Genomic DNA, 26,726 nt, shown 5'->3' with positions numbered 1-26,726 from the left:
TCTAGCTTCCAGAGTCACTATTCCAGGAAAACTCCTATTCCAAGTTACCAATTACTTCCTTGGTGCTAAATCTAAGAGACATCTACAGGCATACCTTGCTTTACTGCACTTCTCTTTATTACACTTTGCAGATACTGTGGGGTTTTTGTTTTGTTTTGTTTTGTTTGTTTGTTTTGTTTCTACAAATTAAGGGGCTGTGGCAACCCTGTGTCGAGCAAGCCTATTGGCATCATTTTTCCAACAGCATTTTTTCACTTTGTGTCTCTGTGTCATATTTTGGTAATTCTCACATTATTTCAGACTTTTTAATTATTACTGTATTTGTTATGGTGATCTGTGATCAGTGATTGTGACTTGCTGAAAGGTCAGGTAATGGTTAGCACTTTTTAGCAATAAAGTATTCTTAAGATATGCATATGGGTTTTTTAGACATAATGCTATTGCACGCACACTTAGTAGGCTATCATAGGGGATAAATATAACTTTTATATGCACTGAGAAACTAAAAACTTCATTTGACTCACTTTATTGCAATAATCACTTTATTGAGTTGTTCTGGAACCAAACCTGCAATATCTTGGAGATATTCCTGTACAGTCCTTTTCTTACTTGACCCTTGAATGTCATTTAAAACTGCTGGCAAATTCTTAATCCCTAAAGCACTTTACCTCCTTCCATTACTGTACTTACTTCTCCTTAATTGTTTGCAAACAAAAGAACTCACATATTTGTTACTGAACCAATCTACTAGTACAGAGGCATAAAAACAAAGAGAAAAAATCATTTTCCCAATAAGACTTATCCAACTGCCCATATAGTGGTGATGTTTTCAGCTTGATGTGGAAAGACAGATGCTAGCAACCTTGATAACAGCATAAATACACATACAATTCTTAGAAACCTACATGGGTTCTTCTCCAATGTCTCCTCTTGGAGATATACCAGATTTTCTTACCAGGTTTCATCCAAATCCATTACAGAATGGGGCAATCCTTTTTTTGTTTGTTTCTTGGCCAAAATCACTGGATCCTGAAAGTTTTGTGAGAAGACACAGCAAGAAATGGAGTCAAACCCCTCCCCCTTTTTTTTCCTACTCTTCTGACTGCAATTTGTGACTTTCCTTTGTAATTCTTTTGTGGTTTTTGTTTGTTTGTTTCTTTTAGTTTGGGGGGGCTCTTTTTTTTTTTAAACATTAAGTGGTATTCTTCAGGAATCAGTTTTTTCTTTAACTCTGTATACCTACTGCCTCTATTTTCTTATTCAGTTTCATGGCCCTATTTATTAGCTGTGTTTTTGATAACTGTGAAATCTTTACATCACGCCCACAGTTCTTTCCTAAGCTTTTGGCCAGTGTATACAACTGTCAACATAACACCTACCTTTGAATGCTTGTCAGTCCCTTTAGATACAGAATATACCAAAGTGAAATCTTCTATTCACTCCCAAGCCTGCACTTCCTTATTCCTATCACCTAGAGACGGAGTGAATCGCAGTCCTTGTTTACCTAAGATGCTTCCGATGGACCCTTGTCCCTGCATAATTCACATTAAGTTCTGCCTTTATCCTCAAAAGTGACCCAGTTAGTGCTGCACTTGAAAGCTTGCATTAAAATTACATTTGGGGACCACTTTATGTGGATAACTCTTTTTAAAGAGGAGGATAAAAAGAATGTTTTATCTCATGAGGAGAATTTTTAAAACACAACTTATACTTTGCAGTGTGCTGGAGAAAATTAAATACAAAGCAAAAATTAAAAGTAGCCTGAAGTCCAGGGGCGCCTGGGTGACTCAGTCGGTTAAGCATCCATCTCTTGATTTCAGCTCAGGTCATGATCTCACAGTGAGTTCGAGCCTTGCGTCAGGCTCCATGCTGACAGTGCAGAGCCTGCTTGGGATCCTCTCTCTCCCTGTCTCTCTGCCCCTACCCTGCTCTCTCACTCAATCTCTCCCAAAATAAATAAATAAGCCTAAAAAAAAAAAGTAGTCTGAAGTCTGAAAATAAACAACTAGAAGTCATTTAAAAAATGCTAAAATAAAATAACAAAAGAGAGATTCAGTGTATAGTATAAATGTAAATGGTTTAAACTTCTGTATTAAAAGGCAGAGACTTGGAGTGCCTGCGTGGCTGAGTCAGTTAAGCATTCAACTCTTGGTTATGGCTCAGGTCGTGATCTTGTAGTTCCTGATCTCGAGCCTTGTATCGGGCTCTGTGCTGACAGTGCGGATCCTGCTTGGGATTCTCTCTCTTTCTCTCTCCCTCTCCCTCCCTTGCTTATGCTCTGTCTCAAAATAAATAAACGTTTAAAAAAAAAATAAACAAAAAGCCAAGACTTTTAGCTTGGGTCAGAAAGGAGTAATGCCAATTGCTGTTCACCTAGAATAATATGACGAAGAAAATAAACACTAAAAGGGAGGCAAAGATAAGGCAAATAAGTGCAGCAAAAAGAAATTAGGGACTGCATGTTAATATCAGAAGAAATGCATTTAGGGAGAAAGAAAGCATACGTATTCTTTTAATTTTTGATCAAAATAAAATTATGGTTTTGTATATGTCAAATAACTCTGTTTCAAATACAAGCCAAAAAGAGTAATAAAGAAGAAATTGCAAAAAAGACATGTGGAGGGAGAATTTAGCACAACTCTCCCAGTATTCCAAGATATTCCCTGAATCTGTGGGATAGACAGGTATTTTAAAAATCATGTTTATTAATTCTTTCCAAAATGTGCTTTAGAAGAATATTCTCAACCAGCATCATATGATACATGCTATCTTTATATAGAGACTGACAATAAAGATATTTCATGGTTAAAAAAAAAATGAGTCAATTTGCACAAAAATTACGAGTTCATCCTATCTATCCTAAAGTGGCTTTTTGTTTTCATTTGGGTATATTCTCCTTCATTATTTACATATGTCTTTATATTCACATTTATTAATTGTTAAAAAAACAATTGAAGTTACATTTTATTTAAATACCTGCTTTATTTTCACCTAGTGGTATTTTTCCTTTCTCTAATTTCTGAATATGTCATTATTTAATTAAAGATACTTTTATTTTTGAGCATTAAAGTTGTTTAAAATATCTGATAGTATTAAAAATTAAAACTAAGTGGACCACCCCTTTTCAGAGATTTTTGTTCACCTCTCTGATTCTCTGATTATGTTTTTTTTTTGTTGTTGTTAGACTGTAATAATTGGAATTTGGGAGCAAAAGTTATTGACATGTTAAAGGTTCTTTAACACTAGCTGTTATAAAAAAATAAAAATGCCAATTTATTAGACAAAAATGTTATCCATTGATTTACATTTATTTATATCTATAGTTGAATGATTTTTCATATTCATTGGCTGTTATTTTAGTCTTTTGTTAATTGATCATGTCCTTTGTTTTTTGTTTGTTTTATATTGGTGTCTTTAATAAATATACTATTGCACTAAGTATCCTTTTAAAGTTAAGGATAGTAACCCTTTATTGTCTGTGTCAAATATTGTTTCATTTGGTCTTTGCATTTTTGTAAACAGTGTCTTTTAAGGTGAATAATGTTTACTTCTTATGTAATCTATTAATCTTTTAATATTCCTCTTGATGTTTCTTCCAGACCTTTAGTAACTGAAAGGCCCTCTCTTCCTAAATTAGATAAATAGTCGCTTATATTTTTCTCCAATAGTTTTTTTTTGTTTTCATATAATGTAATTCAGGATCTAGCTTCTTCTGAATAACCTATTGTCCCAGGACCACTTATGAAGCAATTATAAAAAGTCACAGGATTTTATATGTAGAGAAGCCTAAAGATTCCACCAAAAAGCAAGCAGGCAAACAAAAACCTGTTAGAACTAATAAATTCAGTAAAGTTGCAGGATACAAAATCAATATATAAAAATCAGCTGTGCTAACAACAAACTATCTAAAAATGAAATTAAGAAAATAATTCCATTTACAGTAGCATCAAAATAATAAAATACTGAATAAACTTAACCAAGGAAGTGAAAGACTTCTACACTGAAAACTACAAAATATTGATGAAGGAAATTAAGACATGAATAAATGGAAAGATAACCCATGTTCATGGATCGGAATAATTAATATTGTTGAAATGTTCATACTACCTAAAGTGATCTATAAATTCATTGCAGTCCCTATCAAAATCCCAGTGGGATTTTTTATAGGAAAAAGGAAAACAATTCTAACATTTGTATGGAACCACAAAAGACCCACAATAGAGCAATCTTGAAAAAGGAAAACAAAGCTGGAGGCATTACACTTCCTGGTATCAAAATATATCACCAAGCTACAGTAATTAAGCTAGTGTGGTACTGGCATGAGAACAGAAAAATAGACTAATGGAACAGAATAGAAAGCTCATAAATAAATTCATGCATGTGGGGTGTCACAAACACAAACACAACATTCAGTCCATAGCATATGGTCAACTTATCTTTGACAAGAGAGCTGAGAATACACAGTGATGAAAGAGTAGTCTCTTCAGCAAATAGTGTTGGGAAAACTGGATATCCATATGGAAAAGAATGAAATTGGACCCTTATCTTACACCATACACAAAAATCAACTCAAAATAAGATACAGATATAAACATAAGACCCGAAACTGTAATAGTCCAAGAAGAAAGCATTTGTCTCAGCAATGATTTCTTGGATATGACACCAAAAGCACAAGCATCAAAAGCAAAAATAGACAAATGGGACTGCATCAAACAAAAAAGATTCTCCACACTAAAGGAAACAGTGAACTGAGTGGACAGTCAACTGACAGAATGGAAAAAATATTTGCAAACCATATATCTGATTAGGAGTTAATATCCAAAATATATAAGGAATTCCTACAACTCAATAGCAAAAAACAAAAACAAAAACGGGCAAAGGACTTGAATGGACATTTCTTCAGAAAAACATACAAATGGCCACCTAGGTATATGGATGCTTAAAGATGCTTAACACCACTAATCATCAGGGAAATGCAAATGAAAACCACAGTAGGATGTCCATTCACGCTTATTAGGCTGACTGTTCTAAAAAAAAAAAAAAGTAAAATATAACGAGAGTTAGGATGATAGAAATTGGAATCTTGTGTGCTTGGTGGAAATGTAAAGTGGTGTAGCCACTATGGAAAACAGTATGGATGTTACCCAAAAACTTAAAAATAGAACTACCATATGATCCAGCAATCCCACTTCTGGGCATTTATCCAAAAGAATTGAAATCTGGATTTCGAAGAGATATCTGCACCCCCATGTTCTTTGTAACATTATTCATAATCACCAAGATGTAGAAACAACCTGAATGTTCACTGATGAATGAATAGACAAAGTATACATAGCTGTACGTACAATTGAATCCTCTTCTGCCTTAAAAAAAGACTGCCATAATTTGACCACATGAATGAGCCTGGAGGACATTATGCTCAGTGAAATAAGCCAGTCACAGAAGGACAAATGTAGCATGGTTGCACTAACATGAGATATCTAAAACAGCCAAATTCATAGAATCGTGAAGTAGAGTGGTGACTGCCAAGGGCCGGGGTGAGGGGGACCTCAAGAGTTGTTGAATTGGTATAAAATTTTAGTTTTCCAAGGTGAATAACTTTTAGAGATCTATATAGTTAACAATACTGTGCTATTCTCTTAAAAATTTGCTAAGAGGGTAGATCTCATACTGTGTTCTTATCATAGTAAGTAAGTAAATAAAATCCATGATTTAAAATTCTTCACGTTTAGGGGCGCCTGGGTGGCGCAGTCGGTTAAGCGTCCGACTTCAGCCAGGTCACGATCTCGCGGTCCGTGGGTTCGAGCCCCGCGTCGGGCTCTGGGCTGATGGCTCAGAGCCTGGAGCCTGTTTCCGATTCTGTGTCTCCCTCTCTCTCTGCCCCTCCCCCGTTCATGCTCTGTCTCTCTCTGTCCCAAAAAAATAAAATTAAAAAAAAAAATTCACATTTTATACACTAAATTCTTATATATCTTATGATCTCACTTTAGGGGAAGAGAGAAATGTTTATTTTATATTATTTTTATGTCTGATTTTTACCATAGCTCTTTGGGAGTTTTTAGGCAAAAATAGCTCACCATTTAAGAGTACCACTTCTCTAGGGTGACAATCTTCTTTATTTTTTAGTGCACGTTATACACACGGTGCTGTGATATGGTTAAGGTTCAATTAAAATTGCGGTTAGCCTATATAAGTTTTAGTGTAAACAAAAAAAGTGAATGAGAAGAATAAGGCTACACATTTCGATGAAAGAATTGTGGGTGACTGTGAGGTATGGTTACGTAATTGTTGACTATGAGAGGCACACCGAAGTGTTTTTCCATTTTTAACTCAACAAACATTTATTGGGCATCTTCTCTGTGTGTGAAATATTATTGAAGACCCAGGATAACCAAAAAGAATGAAAGGACGTCCCTAAAGCAACCATTGGATCCTCCTGGACTCAGAACTAGCACAGAGTTTGTTCAGTGAATCCAGGGTGCCAGGTACATCTGGCAACCAAAGGAAAGCTTTAGTGTCACATCCAAAACGTCAGTGCACATGAGTAATCTGAGGTTTTACCAAACAGGATTATTATAGTCAGCGAACAATATGTTCCTTGACTTCTTGAGATTGACTTTACCAAATTTGTCATGAGACATTCTCTCCTCCTAGGTCTTCTTTTATTCTAAAGACCAGGTTACATATCTTTAAAAAAAAAAAAGAGAGAGAGAGAGAGAGAGGATGCCATGAATCTAAGGCCCTTGTGAATCTTTTATGTTCTTTGCATCTATTTTGAGGGAAGATAAATATCAAGGCACTGTTTTCAGTACTCTCTAGGTGTTAACACATAAAATTGCCCTAACAACCATATGGAATGGTATTACCATTTGCAGTTTATGGATGAAGAACCCAAGGCAGAGAAAGATTGGGTGATTAACCAACCAAAGCTAGGAAGTAATGGGAGGTTTGAAAGGGGCAGTCTTCATTTTTCTCTTGAATTCAGAGCCCTCGGTACCCCCCGCTCCCCATGTTGATGTCGGTATCGTCTGTAGTCCTAGCCACGCTCTTCTTTGGCACATACTAGAGAGGATGTGACTGACTTGGCTCTGCTACCAAGATTAACATTGGTCTTAGTACAAATCTCTAAGCGGCTTTGTAGGGCTTCTCTCCCCGCCTGCCCCCACCAAGTTCTCAAGCTGACTTTAACCAACTACGATGGATAAATATTAACTTTTAGGTCAGCACCACCATGCGTCACAGGCCAGAGTCTAAATACCAGGGAACTTTAGTCTCTTCCTGTGTTCTCTCACATGGGCAGAGGAAGACAGAAATGCAGCCTCAGATGTTTCCCTGCAAATCAGCTAGATGGTTGTGCCACTTTGTTCACTCAGTATGATCACATTGTGTCTTTGTAGATATGTGGATGATACATTTTTAATGACCACGATAATCAGAGGAATTCCACTGTTGGTCATCAGATCTCTATGTGTTTGGGTTCACAAGTACAGATACATGTTCAAAGAAATACAAAACACACACACACACACACACACACACACACACACACACACACGGTCAAGGGATCTTATAAATTATTTAATGCAAGCCTTTCAATTTATAAAAAAAAAAAAAAAAGGAAAATGAAGGGGCACCTGGGTGGCTCAGTCGGTTAAGCGTCAGACTTCAGCTTGGGTCATGATCTCATGGTTCGTGAGTTCGAGCCCCACATCGGGCTCTGTGCTGACAGCTCAGAGCCTGGAAAGTGCTTCAGATTCTGTGTCTCCTTCTCTCCCTGCCCCTCCTCCGCTTGCGCTCTGTCTCTCTCTCAAAAATAAATATTTAAAAAAAATGTTTTTAAAAAGGAAAATTAATACCCAAAATATTATTTACCAAAATCACATAGATGTTATTTTTGAAAAAGCACTCCCATGTTAGCTCTCTATGTACTACTGCACTTTAAATTGTTTTAATTTTTCATCACAGCTATGTAGTAGGGTACAGTTAGAAGATCTCCTAGTTCTGCAAGGGTTCTCAGGAAAAAGAACAGGTCCCAGGTCTCCTGCTCCTTAGTTCCTCTTCCCCAAAGAAACCATTTTCAACTCTTAGCCTGGTATCATCTCCACATACCTTCATGGCAGGCAAGTATTGCCACCTCCTGATTGTGTTAGTTTGGGACATTGTACATGGACTCTCTCTAATGGATGATGAGAACTTAAGCTCTTTATTCTTCTTATCCACACCATGCACAGTTTCTATCCTCATGGTATAATTATGTCTTGGTTTTAATTAGAAAAATAGGCAAGGTTTACATTGGCTGTATAGTTGACCCTTGAACAATATGAGTTTGAACTGTGCATGTCTACTTGTATGCAGATTTTTTTCATGAATAGAGTACTGTAAGTGTATTTTCTGTTCCCAGTGATTTTCTTAAATTTTTTTTTAATGTTCATTTACTTTTGAGAGAGAGAGAGAGAGAGAGAGAGCATGAGCGAGGGAGGGGCAGAGAGAGAGAGGGAGATACAGAACACGAAGCAGGCTCCAGGTTCCAAACTGTCAGCACAGACCCCGACACAGGGCTTCGAACTCACAAACTATGAGATCATGACCTGAGCCGAAGTCGGACACTTAACTGACTGAGCCACCCAGGCACCCCTTCCAGTGATTTTCTTAATAGCATTTTCTTTTCTCTAGCTTACTTTATTATAAACATGCAGAATACAATACGTATATATAACATGTGTTAATCAACAGTTTAAGTTATCAGTAAGGCTTCAGGTAAACAGTAAGCTATTAGTAGTTAAGTTTTGGGGGAGTCAAAAGTTATACATGGATTTTCAACTGTACAGGGGAGCCAATGCCCCTAATCACTGCATTGCTCAAGGGTCAATTGTATGTGCTATTCAGAAATGGAGCATATACTAAACTTTTTTTTTCTTGCACAACTTATCCCTAGAGTTAATAATTTCCTTTTTACTTGTTTATTTTTGTATGTTTGTGTTTCTTGAGTGTGTGGGGTTTTTTTTATGTTTATTTATTTTTGAGAGAGCACATGCCTGAGCTGGGGAGGGGCAGAGAGAGAGAGAGAGAGAGAGAGAGGGAGACACGTTATCTGAAGCAGGCTCCGGGCTCTGAGCTGTCAGCACAGAGCCCAATGCGGGACTTGAACTCATGAACCGAGAGATCATGACCTCAGCAGAAGTGGGATGCCTAACTGAGCCACACAAGTGCCCTTTGAGTATGTGTTTTTTTTTTACATATTTAACTATCCATCCAGTACTTATTTACCAGTTGTCTAAATACTCTCTCAAGATGTTCCATGATTCTATCAGTTTCATATGAGGTGTTGGGTAGAAGTCTCTCTCGGGGACTTCGGACCTGCTCATCTGGACTGGTTGTCCTCTCTGCCTGGTTACGCCGAGATCTCTTGTCATCACCATCTGAAAGAGTCCCTTCCCTTCTGTCCTGTGGTGGAGCTCCTATTTCCTAGATGTCATGTCTTCCTTTTGTTTGTTTTATTCCCTCAACATTCATGGACCACGTCCTACGTCCCAATAGCTTTCTAAGAAAAAGTATAGGGAGGAAAAGATTATTTAAGGACTTGCCTGTCTAAAAATGTCTGTATTCTACTTCCCCACTTGAATGATAGATTGCATAGACACTTCTATGTTGGAAATCATTTTCACTCAAAACTTTTTTTTTTCCTTTAGAATTTTGAAGACACTGCTCTGTTGTCTCCTTGTTCACAATATGGCTGTTGAAAGGTATACCACCATTTCAATTCTCAGTCCTTTATATATAACTGTATTTTCTTCTTTGGATGTTGGTTGAATATTCTTTATCCTAGTATTATGAAAGTTCACAGTAATATACCTCAGGTGTGGATTTATTTTCATTGTGCTGGGTACTTGGTGGGCCCTTTGAATCTAGAAAATCTACCCTCTAATTTTGAGGAATTTCCTTGAATCATTAATGTTTTCTTCTCCTGTGGGTGTTTTACTTCACTTTCTAGATCTCCTGGAATTCCTTGATTATTTATCTGCTTTTCTTATCCTTTTTCAACATAGATTCCTTCAACTGAGGTTCTTATATATGTGGTTATGTTTTTCATTTCTAAGAGTTTTTTTGGGGGGGGTTGTTTTTTGAATGCCTTTTTTTTTACAGCATTATTTTCTTGCTTCATGATGCCCTGTACTCTCTTATATCCATGAGTTTTTGAATAATAATTTTTGAAATTTTCTTTTGCCTCATAATTCCCAGCTCCCTCTAGATTGTTTCTGGTTTCCCCCCGGCTATTTGATAATCACTGATGTTCTGCTCACATGTAAGAGCAGGAAAGTAAAAACTGAAGTTCAGAATATGAAAGGGAGTGGGAGGGAGCACTCACTGAGGGTCACTTGTAATACTGATCTGGCTGAGCCAGTTGCTGGGGAACTTCTAGTGTCAGTATCTTTAGGGCTTTCCCCATGGATTGGTCACATCCTCTAAGAAAACTCCTCTAAGCTCTTGCCTGGAGGGTAAGAGCCTGTCTGCCAGTGTGCGTTTGGGAGATGAGCGTGGGGAGTAGACTGTAGGAATCCTCCTATCTTGATGTGATGTCCCACCCTGAACATGGCCCAGTACACAGTTCAGAGACCTTCTGGTTTTGCCCCCTCTGCAGGATAAACTTCCAGGCTCCTGCTGAGGTGCTGTCACACAGGTGACAGTAGGGGAAGGAAGGGAGTGTCAACTGCTTCTTAAACAGAGTTCAACCACTACCACCGCTCTGGCCCCAGCTTCCCCCCTGCCTGAGGCACCTGCTGCCACCAGTCGCCACCAATTGCCAAGCCTTTTGATGACCCTGCAGTGTAAACGGTGGTGCTCATCTGTCCACTTGCAGCTTCTGGCCTAGCTTTCTCAGGTCCACCGGATGAGTGGCCACTGTCCGCCTGCTTCCTAGCTTTCAAAATGCTGTCATTGCCACCTCTCCTGACTCTGTTGTTAAAAAGATACATGTACATACACACATATAATTATTTTAGTTTTAATAAGATTTAGGAGTAGCCCAAAATTGAATAGTATTTTTTTTAACGTTTACTTTTGAGAGAGAGAGACAGACAGACAGCACACGAGCAGGGAAGGTGCAGACAGAGGGGGACAGAGGATCTGAAGGGGGCTCTGCACTGACAACTGTGAGCCCAACGAGGGGCTTGAACTCGCAAGCTGCAAGATCATGACCCAAGCCGAAGTCGGCCACTCAACCAATTGAGCCGCCCAGGTGCCCAAGTGAGTGTGTTGGATCCACTGTCTTTACCTGATGTCCTACCAACACATATTTAAATACAGATAGTATTTGCCAACATATTCCACCACAGAGGTCCAAGAACATGTAATTATCCACTCTAATTTGTGATAAATGACAGGATTCCAAATAAAAGATTTTTTAAATTGTTTATCAAGAAACACAAAAACCTAATTCACCTGTGAACATAAATTCTTCTCTCTCACTGTTTAACATATAACTTAAAAATCATTCTAGGCTTTTTCAACAAACAACTACTTTATTGCATATCTGCTTGGTCCATGGCACTGTGAGCTGTTCTGTAGAGCTTATAACCCTCTCTTTGCCCCTACCCCTCGACTGAGATTTATCATGCCACAAATGATTAAAAAGTTTAAGACTGTATTTCATTTATAAAATGGCTTGGGAACTTTTTGCAGGTGAGAGAAACTATTCCTTAAACTACAGACCATGCCAAGAAAGTGAATGTTGGCATCTATTATCTGCCGTGCAGTCACTTTATCATTTTTTTCTCTTTCCCCAGTGGGGTGCCACTGGCATTTTGAATGAGAAAAAATTCTGTTACGCTGGACAAGCCCAAGCGTCACAGTCTGGTGAGCACGTAAACATTAAATGCCATTAGTGCCCTGTCACTGAGACACTAAAACACTAATCGCCCCATGTATTTCCAGATGTCCTTCCCGTATAGCCAAGTGTCCGCAAGGGGCAGTAACCTCCCTCCCCAGAAAGTCACGGATTTTTCACACAGTTCTTTGAAATGGGTCCCGTTATGTTTTATAACAAAGATCACAAAGCCTCTGATAGGTTAAATAAGTTCTTTATGTTCACCATAAGCCAGCACCTGATTTGAAAATGAAGTCTAATTCCAAAGGTTGCTCTGTCTGTTAGCAGTTGCTGAAAGAGTTCACGGAGGTTGTATTAGCTTGGGCTGCCATGACAAAATATCAGAGACTGAGTGGCTTAAAAAATAGAAATTTGTGGGGCGCCTGGGTGGCTCAACTGGTTAAGCATCCGACTTCGGCTCGGGTCATGATCTCACGGTCATGAGTTCGAGCCCCGTGCCGGGCTCTGTGCTGACAGCTCGGAGCCTGGAGCCTGCTTTGGATTCTGTGTCTCCCTCTTTTTTTGGCCCTCCCCTGTTCATGCTCTGTCTCTGTCTCAAAAATAAATAAACATTAAAAAAAATTTTTTTAAATACAAATTTGTGTTTTCACAGTTTGGGAGGCTAGAAAGTCCAAGATCAAGGGCCCAGGGAGGTTCAGTTTCTGGTAAGAACTTTATTCCTGACGTGCTGTGGCTGTCTTGTTGCTCTAACCTCATGTGGCCCTAAGCTTGTGCATGGAGGGAGAGAGGAGAGCTCTCTGGGTGTCTCTTCTTATAAAGGCATGAATCCTATCAGACCAGGATCCTACTCTCATTTAACCTTAATTACTTCCTTAGCTGCTCTTTCTCCAAAGGTAGCCAAAATGGGGGGTTAGGGCTTTAACATATGAATTTAGAGGGAACACGTTCAGTCCATAACAGAAGTTGAGGACTGAAAATACATCATTGGATTGGTGCTTGAACACCGGATGACCTCTGTACTGACAATTTTGGTATAGAGGTAAGGCCAGAGACCATATAGCAAGAAGCAGATACTCCAGGAAAATGTGGTGATGATCTGTATCTTAGGGCAGAGAGAGATGGGAGAGTGAGTGAGCAACACTCAAAGTTGAGAACCTGGTGTATAGTAGAGACCAAAAGGAGAGGTATATGCCATCTATGTTTTCCTCCACAAATGGAAATTACGCACTCGTGTGTTATGTGCACACATACGTAGCATTCCTGTCTTAATTGGGGCTGCTATGACAAATCACCACGGACAGGGTGGCTTAAACAACAAACATGTCTTTCTCGTGGTTCTAGAGGCTGGAAATGCAAGATCAAGATCCCAGCTTGGTCAGGTTCTTGGTGAGGGTCCCCTTCTGGGTTATGTGCTCACATGGCCGTTCTTTGGTTCCTGCACAAGACACAGTGAGAGAGTGATCAATCTCCCATCTCTTCCTTTTACAAGGACACTCGTTCTTTTTCTTTTTTTTTTTTTTAACTATTGATTTATTTGATTTTTTTTTTCTTTGAATAGAAAGAGAGACAATGCAGGCGAGGGGCAGAGAGAGAGGGAGACAGAGGATCAGAAGTGGGCTCTGCGCTGACAGCAGAGAGCCCGAAGTAGGACTCAAACTGATGAACCCACGAGACCATGAGCTAAGCTGAAGTCAGACGGTGCCCCACGAGGGCACTCATTGTGCCATGCAGCTTCGCACTCCTGACTTTATCTAACCCTAATCACCTCCCAGAGACCCCACCTCCAGATACCGTCATAGTGAAGATTAGGACTTGAACGTATGAACGTGGGACACATATTCAGCCCATAGCACTTCTCTCACAGCCGAATTAGCACTGACATTTCAAAAAAGAGGAAGTGGCAGAAAGAGTAAAGATGAGGGACAAAGTGGGTTCTTGTTTGAAAATACTTCACCTGCATTGGATTATGTCCATCATGAGGCCATTTGAGAACAGGAAATACATTCTTAATGTATCAGTTGTCTATTGCTGCACAGTAAGGTAGCCCCAAAGTAGTGGTTTAAAACAACAGTAAACATCATCGTCAATGGTTTCAGTGGGTCAGGAATTAGAGAGTGGCCCCAGTGGGCATTTTTGGCTCAGGGTATATCATAAGGTTGCAGTCAGTTGTCAGCCATGGTTTTAGTCACTAAGAATTGACTGTTACACTTCCAAGATGGCACAAGTCCTCCTCAAGGGGCCTCTTTACTGCTTGTGTCCTCACAGCATAGCATCTGGCTTCCCTCAGAGTGAACAACAGGAGAGAACATCACAGAAGCCATAAGGCCTTTCCTAACCTAGCCTTGACTTAATCATGTACCATCATTCCCGCCATATTCCTTTCATCCCACAGGACAGCCCCAGATCAGTGTGGGAAGGGAACTACGCAGGGACGCAGACCAGGAGGCAGAGGCCACTGTGGGCCAGTGGGCAGGCTGACTACCCCACCTAATAACCGTTCTGCTGTAGTTTCTCACCTTATACTGCTTAGTGAAGAAAGGACTTGTTTAAGAAGTGAAGGTTAACTAGATACCCTCTTCCTACATGTATCTAAGGCAGATGACTGAGGTGATGTTGACAGAGGCCAAAGCAGTAGTCACCTTGGAGAGTCCAAGAAGTGTGAAGGCGCAGAATATGGTGCCAGAGAAGGTAGAGGCCCAAGGACTCCAGCCTCTCTGCTGATTCAAGACATCCAGATAAGGGGCACCTGGGTGGCGCAGTCGGTTAAGCGTCCGACTTCAGCCAGGTCACGATCTCGCGGTCCGTGAGTTCGAGCCCCGCGTCGGGCTCTGGGCTGATGGCTCGGAGCCTGGAGCCTGTTTCTGATTCTGTGTCTCCCTCTCTCTCTGCCCCTCCCCCGTTCATGCTCTGTCTCTCTCTGTCCCAAAAATAAAAATAAAAAAATAAAATAAAATAAAATAAAGACATCCAGATTTAAGATGGAATAATTACAGGTGCCAAACTAACAGTTCCAACATTTGTTCAGTCCAAAGGCACTAAAATTGGACAATAGAAAGAGGTTATTCATTTCAATTCTGCAAACATTTGTATGTTTCCTCTAGGACAGGAAAAGAATAGCGATGGGACAGTAACACAGAGGAGGGAAGCTACCAACGAGTAGCTAACTCGGCTGGGTACACAATTGCTTTGAGTTTTTATGGTAACCCAGTGAGGTCACTGCTGTTGTTTTCATTTAGTGGGAGTAAAATTGAACCTAGAAGATTTATGGTCAGCCACATAACCTGTTAGTAGGGGCCAAAATTGCACTTAACTTTAAAATAGGCCTTCCCAGCCTCTAAAAATCAAACTGAATTAGTTCGAGTATAGGTAAGGGCAGCCACAGGAAAGCTTAAGGTGGGTGAGAACTAGCCTCTCTCCAACATCTCCCCTCCCAAGATACAATGAGAGCAAGTCTCAGACCAAATTCCCCACACATGTATTTTTTTAATGTTTATTTATTTATTTATAAATAAATTAATAAATAATATTTTAGATTGTTTTTTATTTATTTTTTTATTAGGGAGAGAGAGAGAGAGCACAAGCAGGGAAGGGGCAAAGAGAGAGGGAGAGAGAACAGGGGAGGGGCAGAGAAAGCAGGGAGAGAGAGAAGCCCAAGCAGGCTCTACACACTGACAGCACAGAGCCTGATGCAGGGCTTGAACTCATGAACCATGAGGTTATAACCTGAACCAAAATCAAAGAGTCCAAAGCTTAACCAACTGAGCCACGCAGGTGCCTCCCCAACACACATGTATTTTTAAGCCACATTTACTAGCAAGCAGCCGCAAAGCAATACGTGTATCTGTTTTGTAAACTTGAAATGCTGGCTGTCTAACTTTTTAGGTTATTGTCCCACCACCCTGCAGAAAAGATCCTTGATGACCTGACAGTATTCCAGACATAGTATTCGGTTACTATCCTAGTCAGCATCAGGCAGCAGAAATTAGGGAATCCAATGGTGTGGGTCACAGGACCGGGCATCTGGCTTCAGACAACACGCCCAAGGGTGCAGAGTGCAGGCTTCTCTAGAGTCAGGCTCCCTGTTCATAAGGGGCCAGGGAAGCCCACCTGCAAACCTCAAGTCACCCAGCTAGTGTCTGTTTCTAACATTTCATTTCCTGATCGATAAGCCACAGATTTCACAAATGAAAACCCATTTATGCCATTCACTCACTCATATCTTAATCGGGGGGCGGCTGGAGTTGCATGTGGGGTGGTCTTCCCGATTAGATACTAGTTGATCACCCCTGAAGTGTAAAATTTTTACTACCGCTAGGGTTTAATGAACGAAACATTTACATCATACTGTTTAGGGTGAAGTAAGCTATAGACATCAAAGCAAAAAGACCTGTAAATTCTCAGCCCAGAGAGTGGACACAGGCAGAGCTACGTTGAGGACCGACACATACTATCCCGTTGGAATCCAGTACCGAATTCGATGTACAGTTACCTTCACATTGCTTCATGTGAAGCTTCTTAATCAGATTATAAAATTCTTGGAAAGAGTGGGTCATACATATACTTTTTTTATTTTTCCACAATGGCTATCACAGTGCTAGACACATACAGGTACATAGAGGTGTAGAATGTATACTTTTCCATTGTTAAAATCTATGGCAATATCTTACAAATGTTTGGGCCTGAGGATTCTGTATTTACTTTGAAATTCTAAGGTGCCTCAATGGACCAAAAACCCGGAGACATCAAAACACTACCTGGCTCACTTGAAATGGTCCAGTGCAATTTAGGACTGCGACGAATAATAGAAATGTTATACATTTTGTGCGGTTTTCTTTTTTTTTTAATTTTTTTTAATGTTTATTTATTTTTGAGAGACAGAGAGAGGCAGAGACAGAGCCACAGAGAGAGGGAGACACAGAATCCAAAGCTGGCTCCAGGCTCTGAGCTGTCAGCACGGAGCCTGATGTGGGGCTCGAACTCACGAACTGTGAGACCATGACCTAAGTTGAAATCGGATGCTTAACTGACTGTGCCACCCAGGCGCCCCACTTTTTGTGTGGTTTTCTTTTCATGTCAGTTCGCAGCCTTGGTTCCAAGATATATTAAGCTTCATCAGACGATAAGCATAACGTATGAATCCTAATATCTAAATGTAAGTGGCAATACCTGGCTTCGCTTCAGCATTTTTTTAGTTGAGTTTGTCCATTTCCACCAAATGGAATCCTGTCGATCATCAGCTCCGGGGAGACGGAGACGGAAGTTAGTACTTGGTTTGTTTTTATTCCAGGTGTTGCTCGAATGCTAATAGTTGAAAAGCGCTGTACTATTTGACCCCGAAGAGCTTTGACTAAAGGGATTTCCACGTGTTCACTCCTGTCCCCAGGGAGGAAAGGTATCTAGGTCCTTCTGTTTAACAGGTAATCAGTGCACCTGGCAGCAGTTAGTGCTGAGTGTTTGGTTTTGTTAGGCAATAGCCCTCAGCCCACGGCCAGCCCGCAGCCACACCCCAGCCAGCAGGGCCCAGGGCTGGGTTTTCTGTTTGGTTTTTAACCATTGCACAACTGTGTAAAGTCCTAAGAACCTGCTAGGATTTTAGCTGTGGGATGTGAGCTTTTGGGGCGCCTCTGGCACAAAGAAAGGAGAACGGGCAGAACAGCCCCACTGTAGGTCTGATGAGGTCAAAAGCCTGGTGAGAAAATCCTTCAGGAAGAAAACAGTTTTTTGCAATGGCTCAGAGAGAGGAGGAAGCCCTTATGGATTCACTGAAGCGGTCTCCTAGGCAGGAAAGCTGCCGATGAGTTTAGGAAAGGAAGAGTTTGAGATTGAATTAGAAAGACTGATCCAGTAAATGTACTTTGCATTCCTTCCAAATTCACATAAAAGGACACAGGAGTATGTATGCAGTATTTAAAAATACTGTCGTTGAAGGAATTATTCTCGTGAACAGTTTTAGCCCTGGTGTATATTATATAAACTCCACCAGAAGGGAAAAGCTTCCTCCTTGGTTCCAGCTTCAGTTTGCACATATAAATACACACACACACACACACACACACACACACACACACACATGCACACTCATTTTAATATTATTAATTTCAAAAATTCAGTGTAGGTCATCTGGTTCAGTGCTCATGGTTTGAGATTTTAATTCTGACATATTTGGTTTATCACATTTTGAAATTTTTTCGTATTTGGTTTATCACATTTTGAGATTTTTTTCCATTTAGGATCTTTTCTACCCAGGAACCTAGCTTGAGTTTTTATGAAACAAGACGACATAGCAGCTCAGATTGAAATCACTGAGTTTGAGTAATGCTGAATTTGACAGGATGTTATCTAAAAACCTTATACCTTCAAGTGTTTCTAGACTAAATTCTGTGAGTTCCCCAGAAACACATTATCAAATAGTCTTCAATAATGTGCCACATAAGTATATTTATTACAGATGTAGGTACTTTACATTACAGCCACTCTTTTTTAATGTGTCTTGCTTTGAGACTCACGTATTCCTTCCTTTGTATTTTCTCCCCAACCATATGATTGTGTATTACTGATGCTATAAATATCTTCTATCTTTTTTTTTAATTTTTTTAATCTTTATTTATTTTTAGAGAGAGACAGTGTGAGCAGGGGAGGAACAGAGAAAGAGAGGGAGACACAGAATCTGAAACAGGCTTCAGGCTCTGAGCTGTCAGCACAGAGCCTGACGTGGGGGTCGAACCCACAAACTGTGAGATCATGACCTGAGCCAAAGTCTGACGCTTGAACGACTGAGCCACCCAGGTGCCCCTAAATATCTTCTATCTTAAGGCGAGACTGACTCCTGGTTGTTCCCTTATGATCTCTGTGTGCAAAACGCTTAGTGTTTGCTGAAATTGCCTGTGGCTTGTCAATTAATCCTAGGTGTCCCTGAAATCTGAATAAAGAATAGGGTTTATAAATCTACATAAAATAACAGGACAAGTGAGATTTTAGAATCTCTGACTTCCTTGAGATTTGATCTAGTTAATAACCATCACGACAGGGCTGTCCTTTTATTCTTGGAAGAAAATACTGTCTTCTAGAGAGGGAAAAATGGAACCAATTCAACCTGCTTATCCAACCATGTAGAAGACAGGAGGAAGGTGACCTCTTCATAGCTGTTTTGTCTGGACCCTATCCTTCAACCCCTCCTCCTAACCCCCACCCCACCTGTTAACCTTGAGTTGATTTTGAAAGGAGGAAAGAATGCCTTGGGCTACATACAACAGCTCCCACTGGCTGTATGCCCCCTCACCCCCCATATACCACATCACACGTGCCATGCACTAAGTCCTTTAGTTCACTGAGCATAACGAACCTGTAAGATAGGTATTATTACCCCAATTCCTTATATTCAAAAGGTAAGCTAAGCCTTTTTATATTTATATTGTTTCACTTTGTTTTTTTAAAATGCTTTAAGGGGGAAAAAAAAGAAAGGATCTAAAGAGGCCCGGAGTCTCAAAAGTAAGGATAAATGGTCTAGAGCACCACATTTTTCAGAGTATCAAAAACTCTTTAAAAGATTTTATCCTTTATCTAAACAGGATGCTCCCAAAACTACTGCTGTCTGTGCTGATTTCACAGGAGGCAAATGAGTCTCCCTAACTTCTAGCCCATGATTCTGACGTAAAATATTGACAGCCAGAAGTTACCCCTTGGGTCCTTGCTAAAAGTGTCTGGTTACAAATTTGCCCTCACTTTTTTCCCCCCCATATTTCTGGAGAAGAGATGGAAATGGTGATCCTGGGAAGCCAGGTAACAATCTTCCACAGACTCAAGAAATCTGACCATGACTGGACTTGTTCTCAAACTCGCTTTTCACTCAATCATATTTGGAAATTGCTTCTCTGTGGGAAAGGAAGCAGCTTGCCTGACGGACTCACGTGTGTCCAGAAAAGAAAGGTTTGTTACGGAGATTCTGCCCTCATCTTAATGATCAACACGTAGTTATTCCACATCTGCTGTAGTTGAGGCATTACTCAGGAGCTTTGCACGCAGTTAGCTCTATTCCTCAGGACAACCCTAGTAACGGTGCTGTTCCCATTCCACAGGTGAGGAAAATGCGTACTGCCTCAAAGCCATGTCACTTTCCTGAAGTCGTTTTCTCCCTCGCAAAATGTTAATATTCTACTGAGAACTTAAGGCCAGACATCCACCTCTTGACACTGATTAACTCACAGCAGGGGAAGTTGGGTCTTAGGGTGACTGTTAATTGGAGGTTATTGGTGTGTGGCTGAGAGAAAATGGCCTATGAAAAGCATTTGCCCTTCTGGCTCAGGACCCTGAAACCTTGTGCTGGAGCCAGCCGGGACTGGCTGTAGAATTTTGGAATTTCAAAACTCCTGTGAGATGATATTCAAAATTAAATTGTATTAAAGTATAATTATATTGAAAACAAAAAAAAAAACTTCTATTGAAAACAAAAGTAACAAATACTCAAAGCTCATCAGTTGCGAATTATTTTTCTGTTTTCTGTGCTGTTGAGGGTATTTACATCTATTGTGTCTGTGTGGTAGAAATACCGTAAAATGGTTTACAGCTGTACGTCTCTTCCCAACTTTGAGTTGGGTGACTTAACCTCTGTCTCGAAATCAGACACAGGAGCATTTACACCATAGAATTAGCAAATACTGTAAGTCAGAGCTCAACTTAAGGTTTTGTTGCTCGACTACACTTAAGAATATGATAAAGGGGGTGCCTGGGTGGCTCAGTCTCTTGAGCGGCCGACTTCAGCTCAGGTCATGATCTCACGGTCTGTGAGTTCGAGCCCCGCGTCGGGCTCTGTGCTGACAGCTCGGAGACTGGAGCCTGTTTCGGATTCTGTGTCTCCCTCTCTGACCCTCCCCTGTTCATGCTCTGTCTCTCTCTGTCTCAAAAATAAACGTTAAAAAAAATTTTTTTAAAAAAAGAATATGATAAAGAGGGGCACCTGGGTGGCTTAGTCAGTTAAGCATCCAACTCTTGGTTTCAGCTCACGTTATGATCTCCCTGTTCTTGAGTTCCAGTCCCGCACTGGACTTCGCACAGACAGTGCAGAGCCTACTTGGGATTCTCTGTCTCTCCTTGCTCTCTGCCCCTTCCCCACTCATGTGCACACGTGCACGCACAATCTCTCTCAAAATAAATAAAATTTATTTTAAAAAATATGATAAAATGTTAACTCAATATGCAACATGGAACTTTGCTGAGTCTGTAATTGTTACATGGGAATAGCACAAAAAAAACCCTGAAGAAATTTTTTCTTCCGGTGTTCAAAAGACTATTATTCTCTGATTCAGAAAAGAATTTGCTTGTGTCATTAACAGACATGAAATTCCAACATGTGTTCATTGTTTCACTTTCGTCTACCTTGCTAAACAATGCTATCAAGTAACATTCATGTCAGGACTATACCCGTTGTAGCCGTGAGTAAATTACTGATGGAAGAGTCTGGCAAAACCTTGTGAAAGCATTCTTTGAAAACCAATTGCCTACGTGGAATTTATAATAAAAAGAATGTATTTTATTATTATATACAAACAGTGTTCCACACAGCCTTTATTTATGATAGACATGTTTTTCTATAGAACCAGCTGTTAAATACTTGCCAGCATAACACTGCCTGCAGGGCATAGCTGGTCTGCACCCTGCACCTGCCAGAACCACAGGGCAAGATTCAGGCCTTTCCCCTCCCGCCCCGAACACGGACACCATTTTGAACGTAATTGAAATAGTTACACAGCTTTTTACCCTGTTGTTAAAAAAGAGAAGCTAACAAGCATGCCGACTGCTCCTGGTATTGAATTTTCTGCAGTAGTCTCCCAGCGAAAGGGAACACTGTCGAGAAATCTCTAAATACCCAAAACTAGGTTACAGATAAGTGTCTCCTGAAATGTCATGCATTGTTGCTGAGTGTACATGTACCTTTTTTTGCTAATGAAGATTATAGGACTCATTTCCAGTGGCCTCTGGCTTATGCAATAGGATATTTACCCCCTGAAGACAATAAGCTAATATACATTACGTGTTAGTATATCAAACTAAGGAAACATTAAGGATGGAAAAAAAATAATTTAAGCCAGTCTCACATTTACAGAGTTGAGTGAATTAAAAGCAGGTTAAGAGCTTATCAGTTTCTGATTTTGTTTTACTTCTACCCTCTACCACCCTCTAGAAATACGCTAGAAATCTGTGGATTGTCACGAATATATTTTTATGTCTCAGTTACTTAAACCAACTTTAATTGGTTTTGGACTGTTTCTACAAAGCGTGTTTCTGCATAACATCTCACACGATACAAGGTGGGGCTGCCCTGTTGATTTTAGCTTCCAAAGAAGCAAGTTTTCTTTGACCGAACTTTATTTTCTTTGAGCAAACTTTAATATGCGAAATTTAGAGAACTACCATGCTTTTCACCTTACTATTACGAACATCTAATATTTACTAATGAAAAAAAGATGAAGTAAAGTAGGTAGGAAGGAAGGAAAAACAACAACTAGGGCCCTTCCAATATCTTGTGGAAATTGCTTAGATAGGATGAGGAATGCTTAAGTAGAGGGATAAAAATGACTGCAATATAAATTTGACTTAGGTTTGAATGGTCATCTTAAACTTTTTTTTTTTAATTTTTTTTTAACATTTATTTATTTTTGAGAGACAGAGACAGAGTATGAGCAGGGGAGGGGCAGAGAGAAAGGGAGACACAGAATTCGAAGCAGGCTCCCGGCTCCGAGCTGTCAGCACAGAGCCCTACGCGGGGCCCAAACCCACACACTGCGAGATCATGACCTGAGCCGAAGTCGGACACTTAACCGACTGAGCCACCCAGGCGCCCCAACTTTTTTTTTTTTAATTTTTTTTAATGTTTATTTATTTTTGAGACAGAGAAAGACAGAGCACGAATGAGGGAGGGTCAGAGAGAGAGGGAGACACAGACTCTGAAACAGGCTCCAGGCTCTGAGCCATCAGCACAGAGCCTGACACGGGGCTTGAACTCACGAACCGAGAGATCATGACCTGAGCTGAAGTCGGACGCTGAACCGACTGAGCCACCCAGGAGCCCCTGAATGGTCATCTTAATGGAGACAGAACAAGTCTGCAGAGTTCTTTGGTTGTCTTAGAAAAGTAGGTGGATTGCCAAGTAAGGGTGGGAAATACTTACAGTGCACATTTTCCTGGTGATTATTAGACAGAATTGTTTTTCTGGTTTTATGATTAAGGCTATGTCAGGTTCTTTGTTTTCTTGGGATGTACATTTTACCTAATTCATCACAAATAATGCTGAAAGGAAACCCTGACAAAAGTGTTTGTCTCTTTGGATTTTGTCGGTTGGTGGGAAGCAATGTTGATTGATGTTTGCTTGTTTGTTGGTTGGTTGGTTTTTGGTGACATTTAAGGAAGCAAGATGAAATAAGTCCATAGAGAAGTAACAGTCTTTTTTCTTTATTGAAAATCACCGCTCCAAGAAACATACAATTTAAATCCTAAATCATTGGCTGCAGTCCACACGGAATAGATAGAGAATCCTTTTCCTGCCATACTGGCGATTTGACATCATCAAGAATTTAAGTCACAGGAACTCATGTTCAGGACTATTCTGGGCATCCATTCTAGTATGGCCACAGTTGGGGCCTTGACTGGAGTCCGGTGTCTTCTTAACCTTGAAACCCTTCTTTGAACTCTTCTTTTTTTAATCCGATGACACTGCCCTGAATGTAATAGTATGAGGCCAGATTTTTAGGGTCATTTGACAAATATTTATTGAATACCTACTATTTTATGGCATTTACATTCTAGCATAGAACAGCATAGAAGCAGGTAAAAATCCGTTCCTTTATTCATCAAAAAAAGTTTGAATGCCTTTTGTATTTCAGGCACTCTTCCACATACCAAGGGCTCAACTGTGAAAAATTCAGACTCTTGTATGAGATGTGCAGAGCCTGCAGTGAGAGCTAAACCAGCCTAGAGGGATCCAGCACTCTTTCCTTTCTAGAAGAGGCCGAGATGGAGTGAGAAGTCACAGTCAGTCATGTGATATAAATACAAATATCTATAAATATAAATATCTCTTTCCAGGGAAGACTGTTCATATGCAGTCTCAGTTAAAATTCCCACAGTGTAGGGGCGACTGGGTGGCTCAGTCGGTTAAATGTCCGACTTCGACTCAGGCCGTGATCTCATGGTTTGTGGGTTCAAGCCCCGCGTCCAGCTCTGTGCTGACAGCTCAGAGCCTGGAGCTTGCTTCGGATTCTGTGTCTCCCCTTCTCTCTGGCCCTCCCATGCTCATGCTCTGTCTCTCTGCCTCTCAATAAGAAATAAACATTAAAAAAAATTTTTTTTTTAATTCGCACAGTGTAGGGGCACCTCTGTGGCTCAGTCTGTTAAGTGTCCAACTCTTAATTTCAGCTGAGGTCATGATCTCATGTTTCCTGGGTTCCAGCCCTGCTTCAGGCTCTGCTTGGAATTCTGCTTTTCCTCTCTCTCTCTGCCCCTCACCCACTCACTCTGTCTGTCTCTGTCTTTCAAAAAAAATTAATAAACTTAAAAAAAAAAAACAACTCCCACAGCATAAACGCATGAGCTGTGTTTGAAATAATTGAGGATTTCTTCTCATTAACCTGACAACCTCCACCCATCGTTGTTTCGGGGATTTTTGCAGATGGGGCTGGGAGCCATAGTGATGCCAAGAGCAGGATAGGGAAGAACAGGAAGTGGAGAAAGGGTAGGAAATGGATTTCAGTGGCCCTTTGCCCTTCCCTCAGGCTCTTCCCTTAAATACCCTCTGCTTGTTTTCCTCTTCTTTCAGGTCTGCCCCAGCTGAGGGGTGTTTGGTCAAAAGATCAGTAAGTCACTTTATTTTGATTCACATTTACCGTGAACTTAAAAAAGTCACTATTTTAGGACATATGCCCTGAGAGATAGGAAAAGGGCATCATCATCATCATCACCACCACTTTATGGGTGAGGAAATTGGTTTCCTCTCCATGAGCGACTTTGCCGAGTCCACGGTTAACTGTGGCAGTACCATGACTAGAACCACGTATTGGGGGACCCAGAATCCCAGTAGAGTGTGGCCCCTTCAGGGTCTGTCAGAGCTCAAGTCCTGGCTCTACTGCTTGCTTGTCAGCCAGTATAAGGCAAGTTCCTTAACGTATGTAATTTTTGCCTTTCCCCCTGTTAAATGGGCTTAAAAATAGTACTACCTCCCAGGGTTGTTAAAAGGGTAAAATGTGGGGCGCCTGGGTGGTGCAGTCGGTTAAGCGTCCGACTTGAACCAGGTCACGATCTCGCGGTCGGTGAGTTCAAGCCCCGTGTCGGGCTCTGGGCTGATGGCTCAGAGCCTGGAGCCTGTTTCCGATTCTGTGTCTCCCTCTCTCTCTGCCCCTCCCCCGTTCATGCTCTGTCTCTCTCTGTCCCAAAAATAAATAAACGTTGAAAAAAAAAAATAAAAGGGTAAAATGAGACAATGGACATAAAGTGCTTGACACACAGTAAGCACTCAATAGGTATGTATTATTATTATTCTATCATGATTACTAGGCGCTAAATCAGATTCTGTGATTACAAAACTGAGTAAGACACAGCGCCAGAGACATCTTAACGGACCACGTGGCCATGGGATAGACTTGCAGTGACCAGTTGGCACAGTGCACTGATGTGCCAACTCTATTTGGAGCTGGGGACCAAGGGTCCAAAAGTCCTCACAGAGCAAATCACAATGAGACTTTGATCTCAGAGATAGAATTTAGCTCACCTTGAAAGGGTGAGCCCAACTAAACAGATGCACTTACATTAGTTATCCATTGGCTGCGTAACAAATCATCCCCAAATTAGCACCTTAAAACAAGAAATATTTGTTTCTTGTTTCTGTGGGTCAGGAACCCAGGCACCGCTTAACGGGGCATCTCTGGCTGAAGGTCTGTCGTGAGGTTGCAGGCAAGCCGTCGGCCAGGCCCGTGGTCATCTCCAGGCTGGACAAGACCTGGAGAATCTGTTTCCACGCTCACTCAGGTGCCTGTTGGCAGGCCTCCAAAGATCCACTTCCAAGTTTGCTCGCATGGTTGCCGGCACCCTTTGGTTCCTCCTCACAGACTTTGTTTATCCTGGAGAGCTGGAGTCAGCATTTTTTCCATAGAGGGCCAGATAGTAAATATGTTAGACTTCGTGGGTCGTTCGACGTCTGTCACGAGTATCGGCCCTACTGTGTGGCACAAAAGCAGCCATGGACAAGTCATGAATGAATGGGTAGAGCTGTATTCCAATAAAATTTTATTTACCAACAAAAGGTGGCCTAAACCCTGCTCTGGATCTCTACAAGGACAGCAGCATGATTTAGCAAAAATTATACTGACAGCCACTTATCTTCTCAGGACCTCAGTTCCTAATCTGTAATACAACTGGGTTAGATTAATATTTTTTCTTGGGGACTTCCCAACTCACAAATGCTGTGATTTTAACTTTAATTTTTATTCATAGCCATTTAATAGTCATTCGTTCTCTCTGTCTCTGTCTCTGTCTCTCTCTCTCTCTGCTAAAACCAGTAGCTTAACCAGAGTGTCAAAATCCTTGACAAATCTCACTTTAGAATGGAAGAAATTTAAAGGACAACTTCACTGACATGTTCAAGTTCCTCCTATTACCGCAGGTAGTCGCTGTGACTCATGGTATGGCAGGCCAGCTTTGGAGCAGAGAGTGATAGGCTCTGGGCTGCACGGCTCTTGCCTCCCTACATGAGAAAGAAAAGCCCAGAAGCTGGAGGTCCAGTAGCATCACTGCTACTGGTGATTGATTGTTTACCTGTGCCCATTTGAAGTCTGTAATCCAGGGGCACCCGGGTGGCTCAGTCGGTTAAGTGTCCGACTTTGGCTCAGGTCATGATCTCACAGTTTGTGGGTTCGAC

At 40.8% G+C, this 26,726-nt stretch overlaps 1 protein-coding gene across 4 annotated transcripts in view; it reads left to right on the top strand.

Moving 5' to 3' along the window:
• Positions 1–26,726, top strand: part of CB1H4orf19 (chromosome B1 C4orf19 homolog) — an 88,721-nt gene that overhangs the window by 32,576 nt on the left and 29,419 nt on the right. The window contains exons 2-3 of one of the 4 annotated variants that reach the window (XM_045056480.1): positions 9,690–9,743; positions 12,477–12,528. The exons of 1 other annotated variant lie outside the window; for it this stretch is intronic. The gene's annotated coding sequence lies outside the window, so the exon portion shown is untranslated. Of the gene's footprint in view, positions 1–9,689; positions 9,744–12,476; positions 12,529–23,675; positions 23,858–26,726 lie in introns of those variants that run through there. 2 more of the 4 variants (XM_045056479.1, XM_045056481.1) reach the window with 2 other exon arrangements.

The sequence above is a fragment of the Felis catus genome, chromosome B1 (assembly GCF_018350175.1).
Source record: "Felis catus isolate Fca126 chromosome B1, F.catus_Fca126_mat1.0, whole genome shotgun sequence".
Taxonomy (NCBI): Eukaryota; Metazoa; Chordata; class Mammalia; order Carnivora; family Felidae; genus Felis; species Felis catus.
Note: the sequence above shows the minus strand (reverse complement) of the source record. Positions and strands in the feature narration are given on the sequence as shown.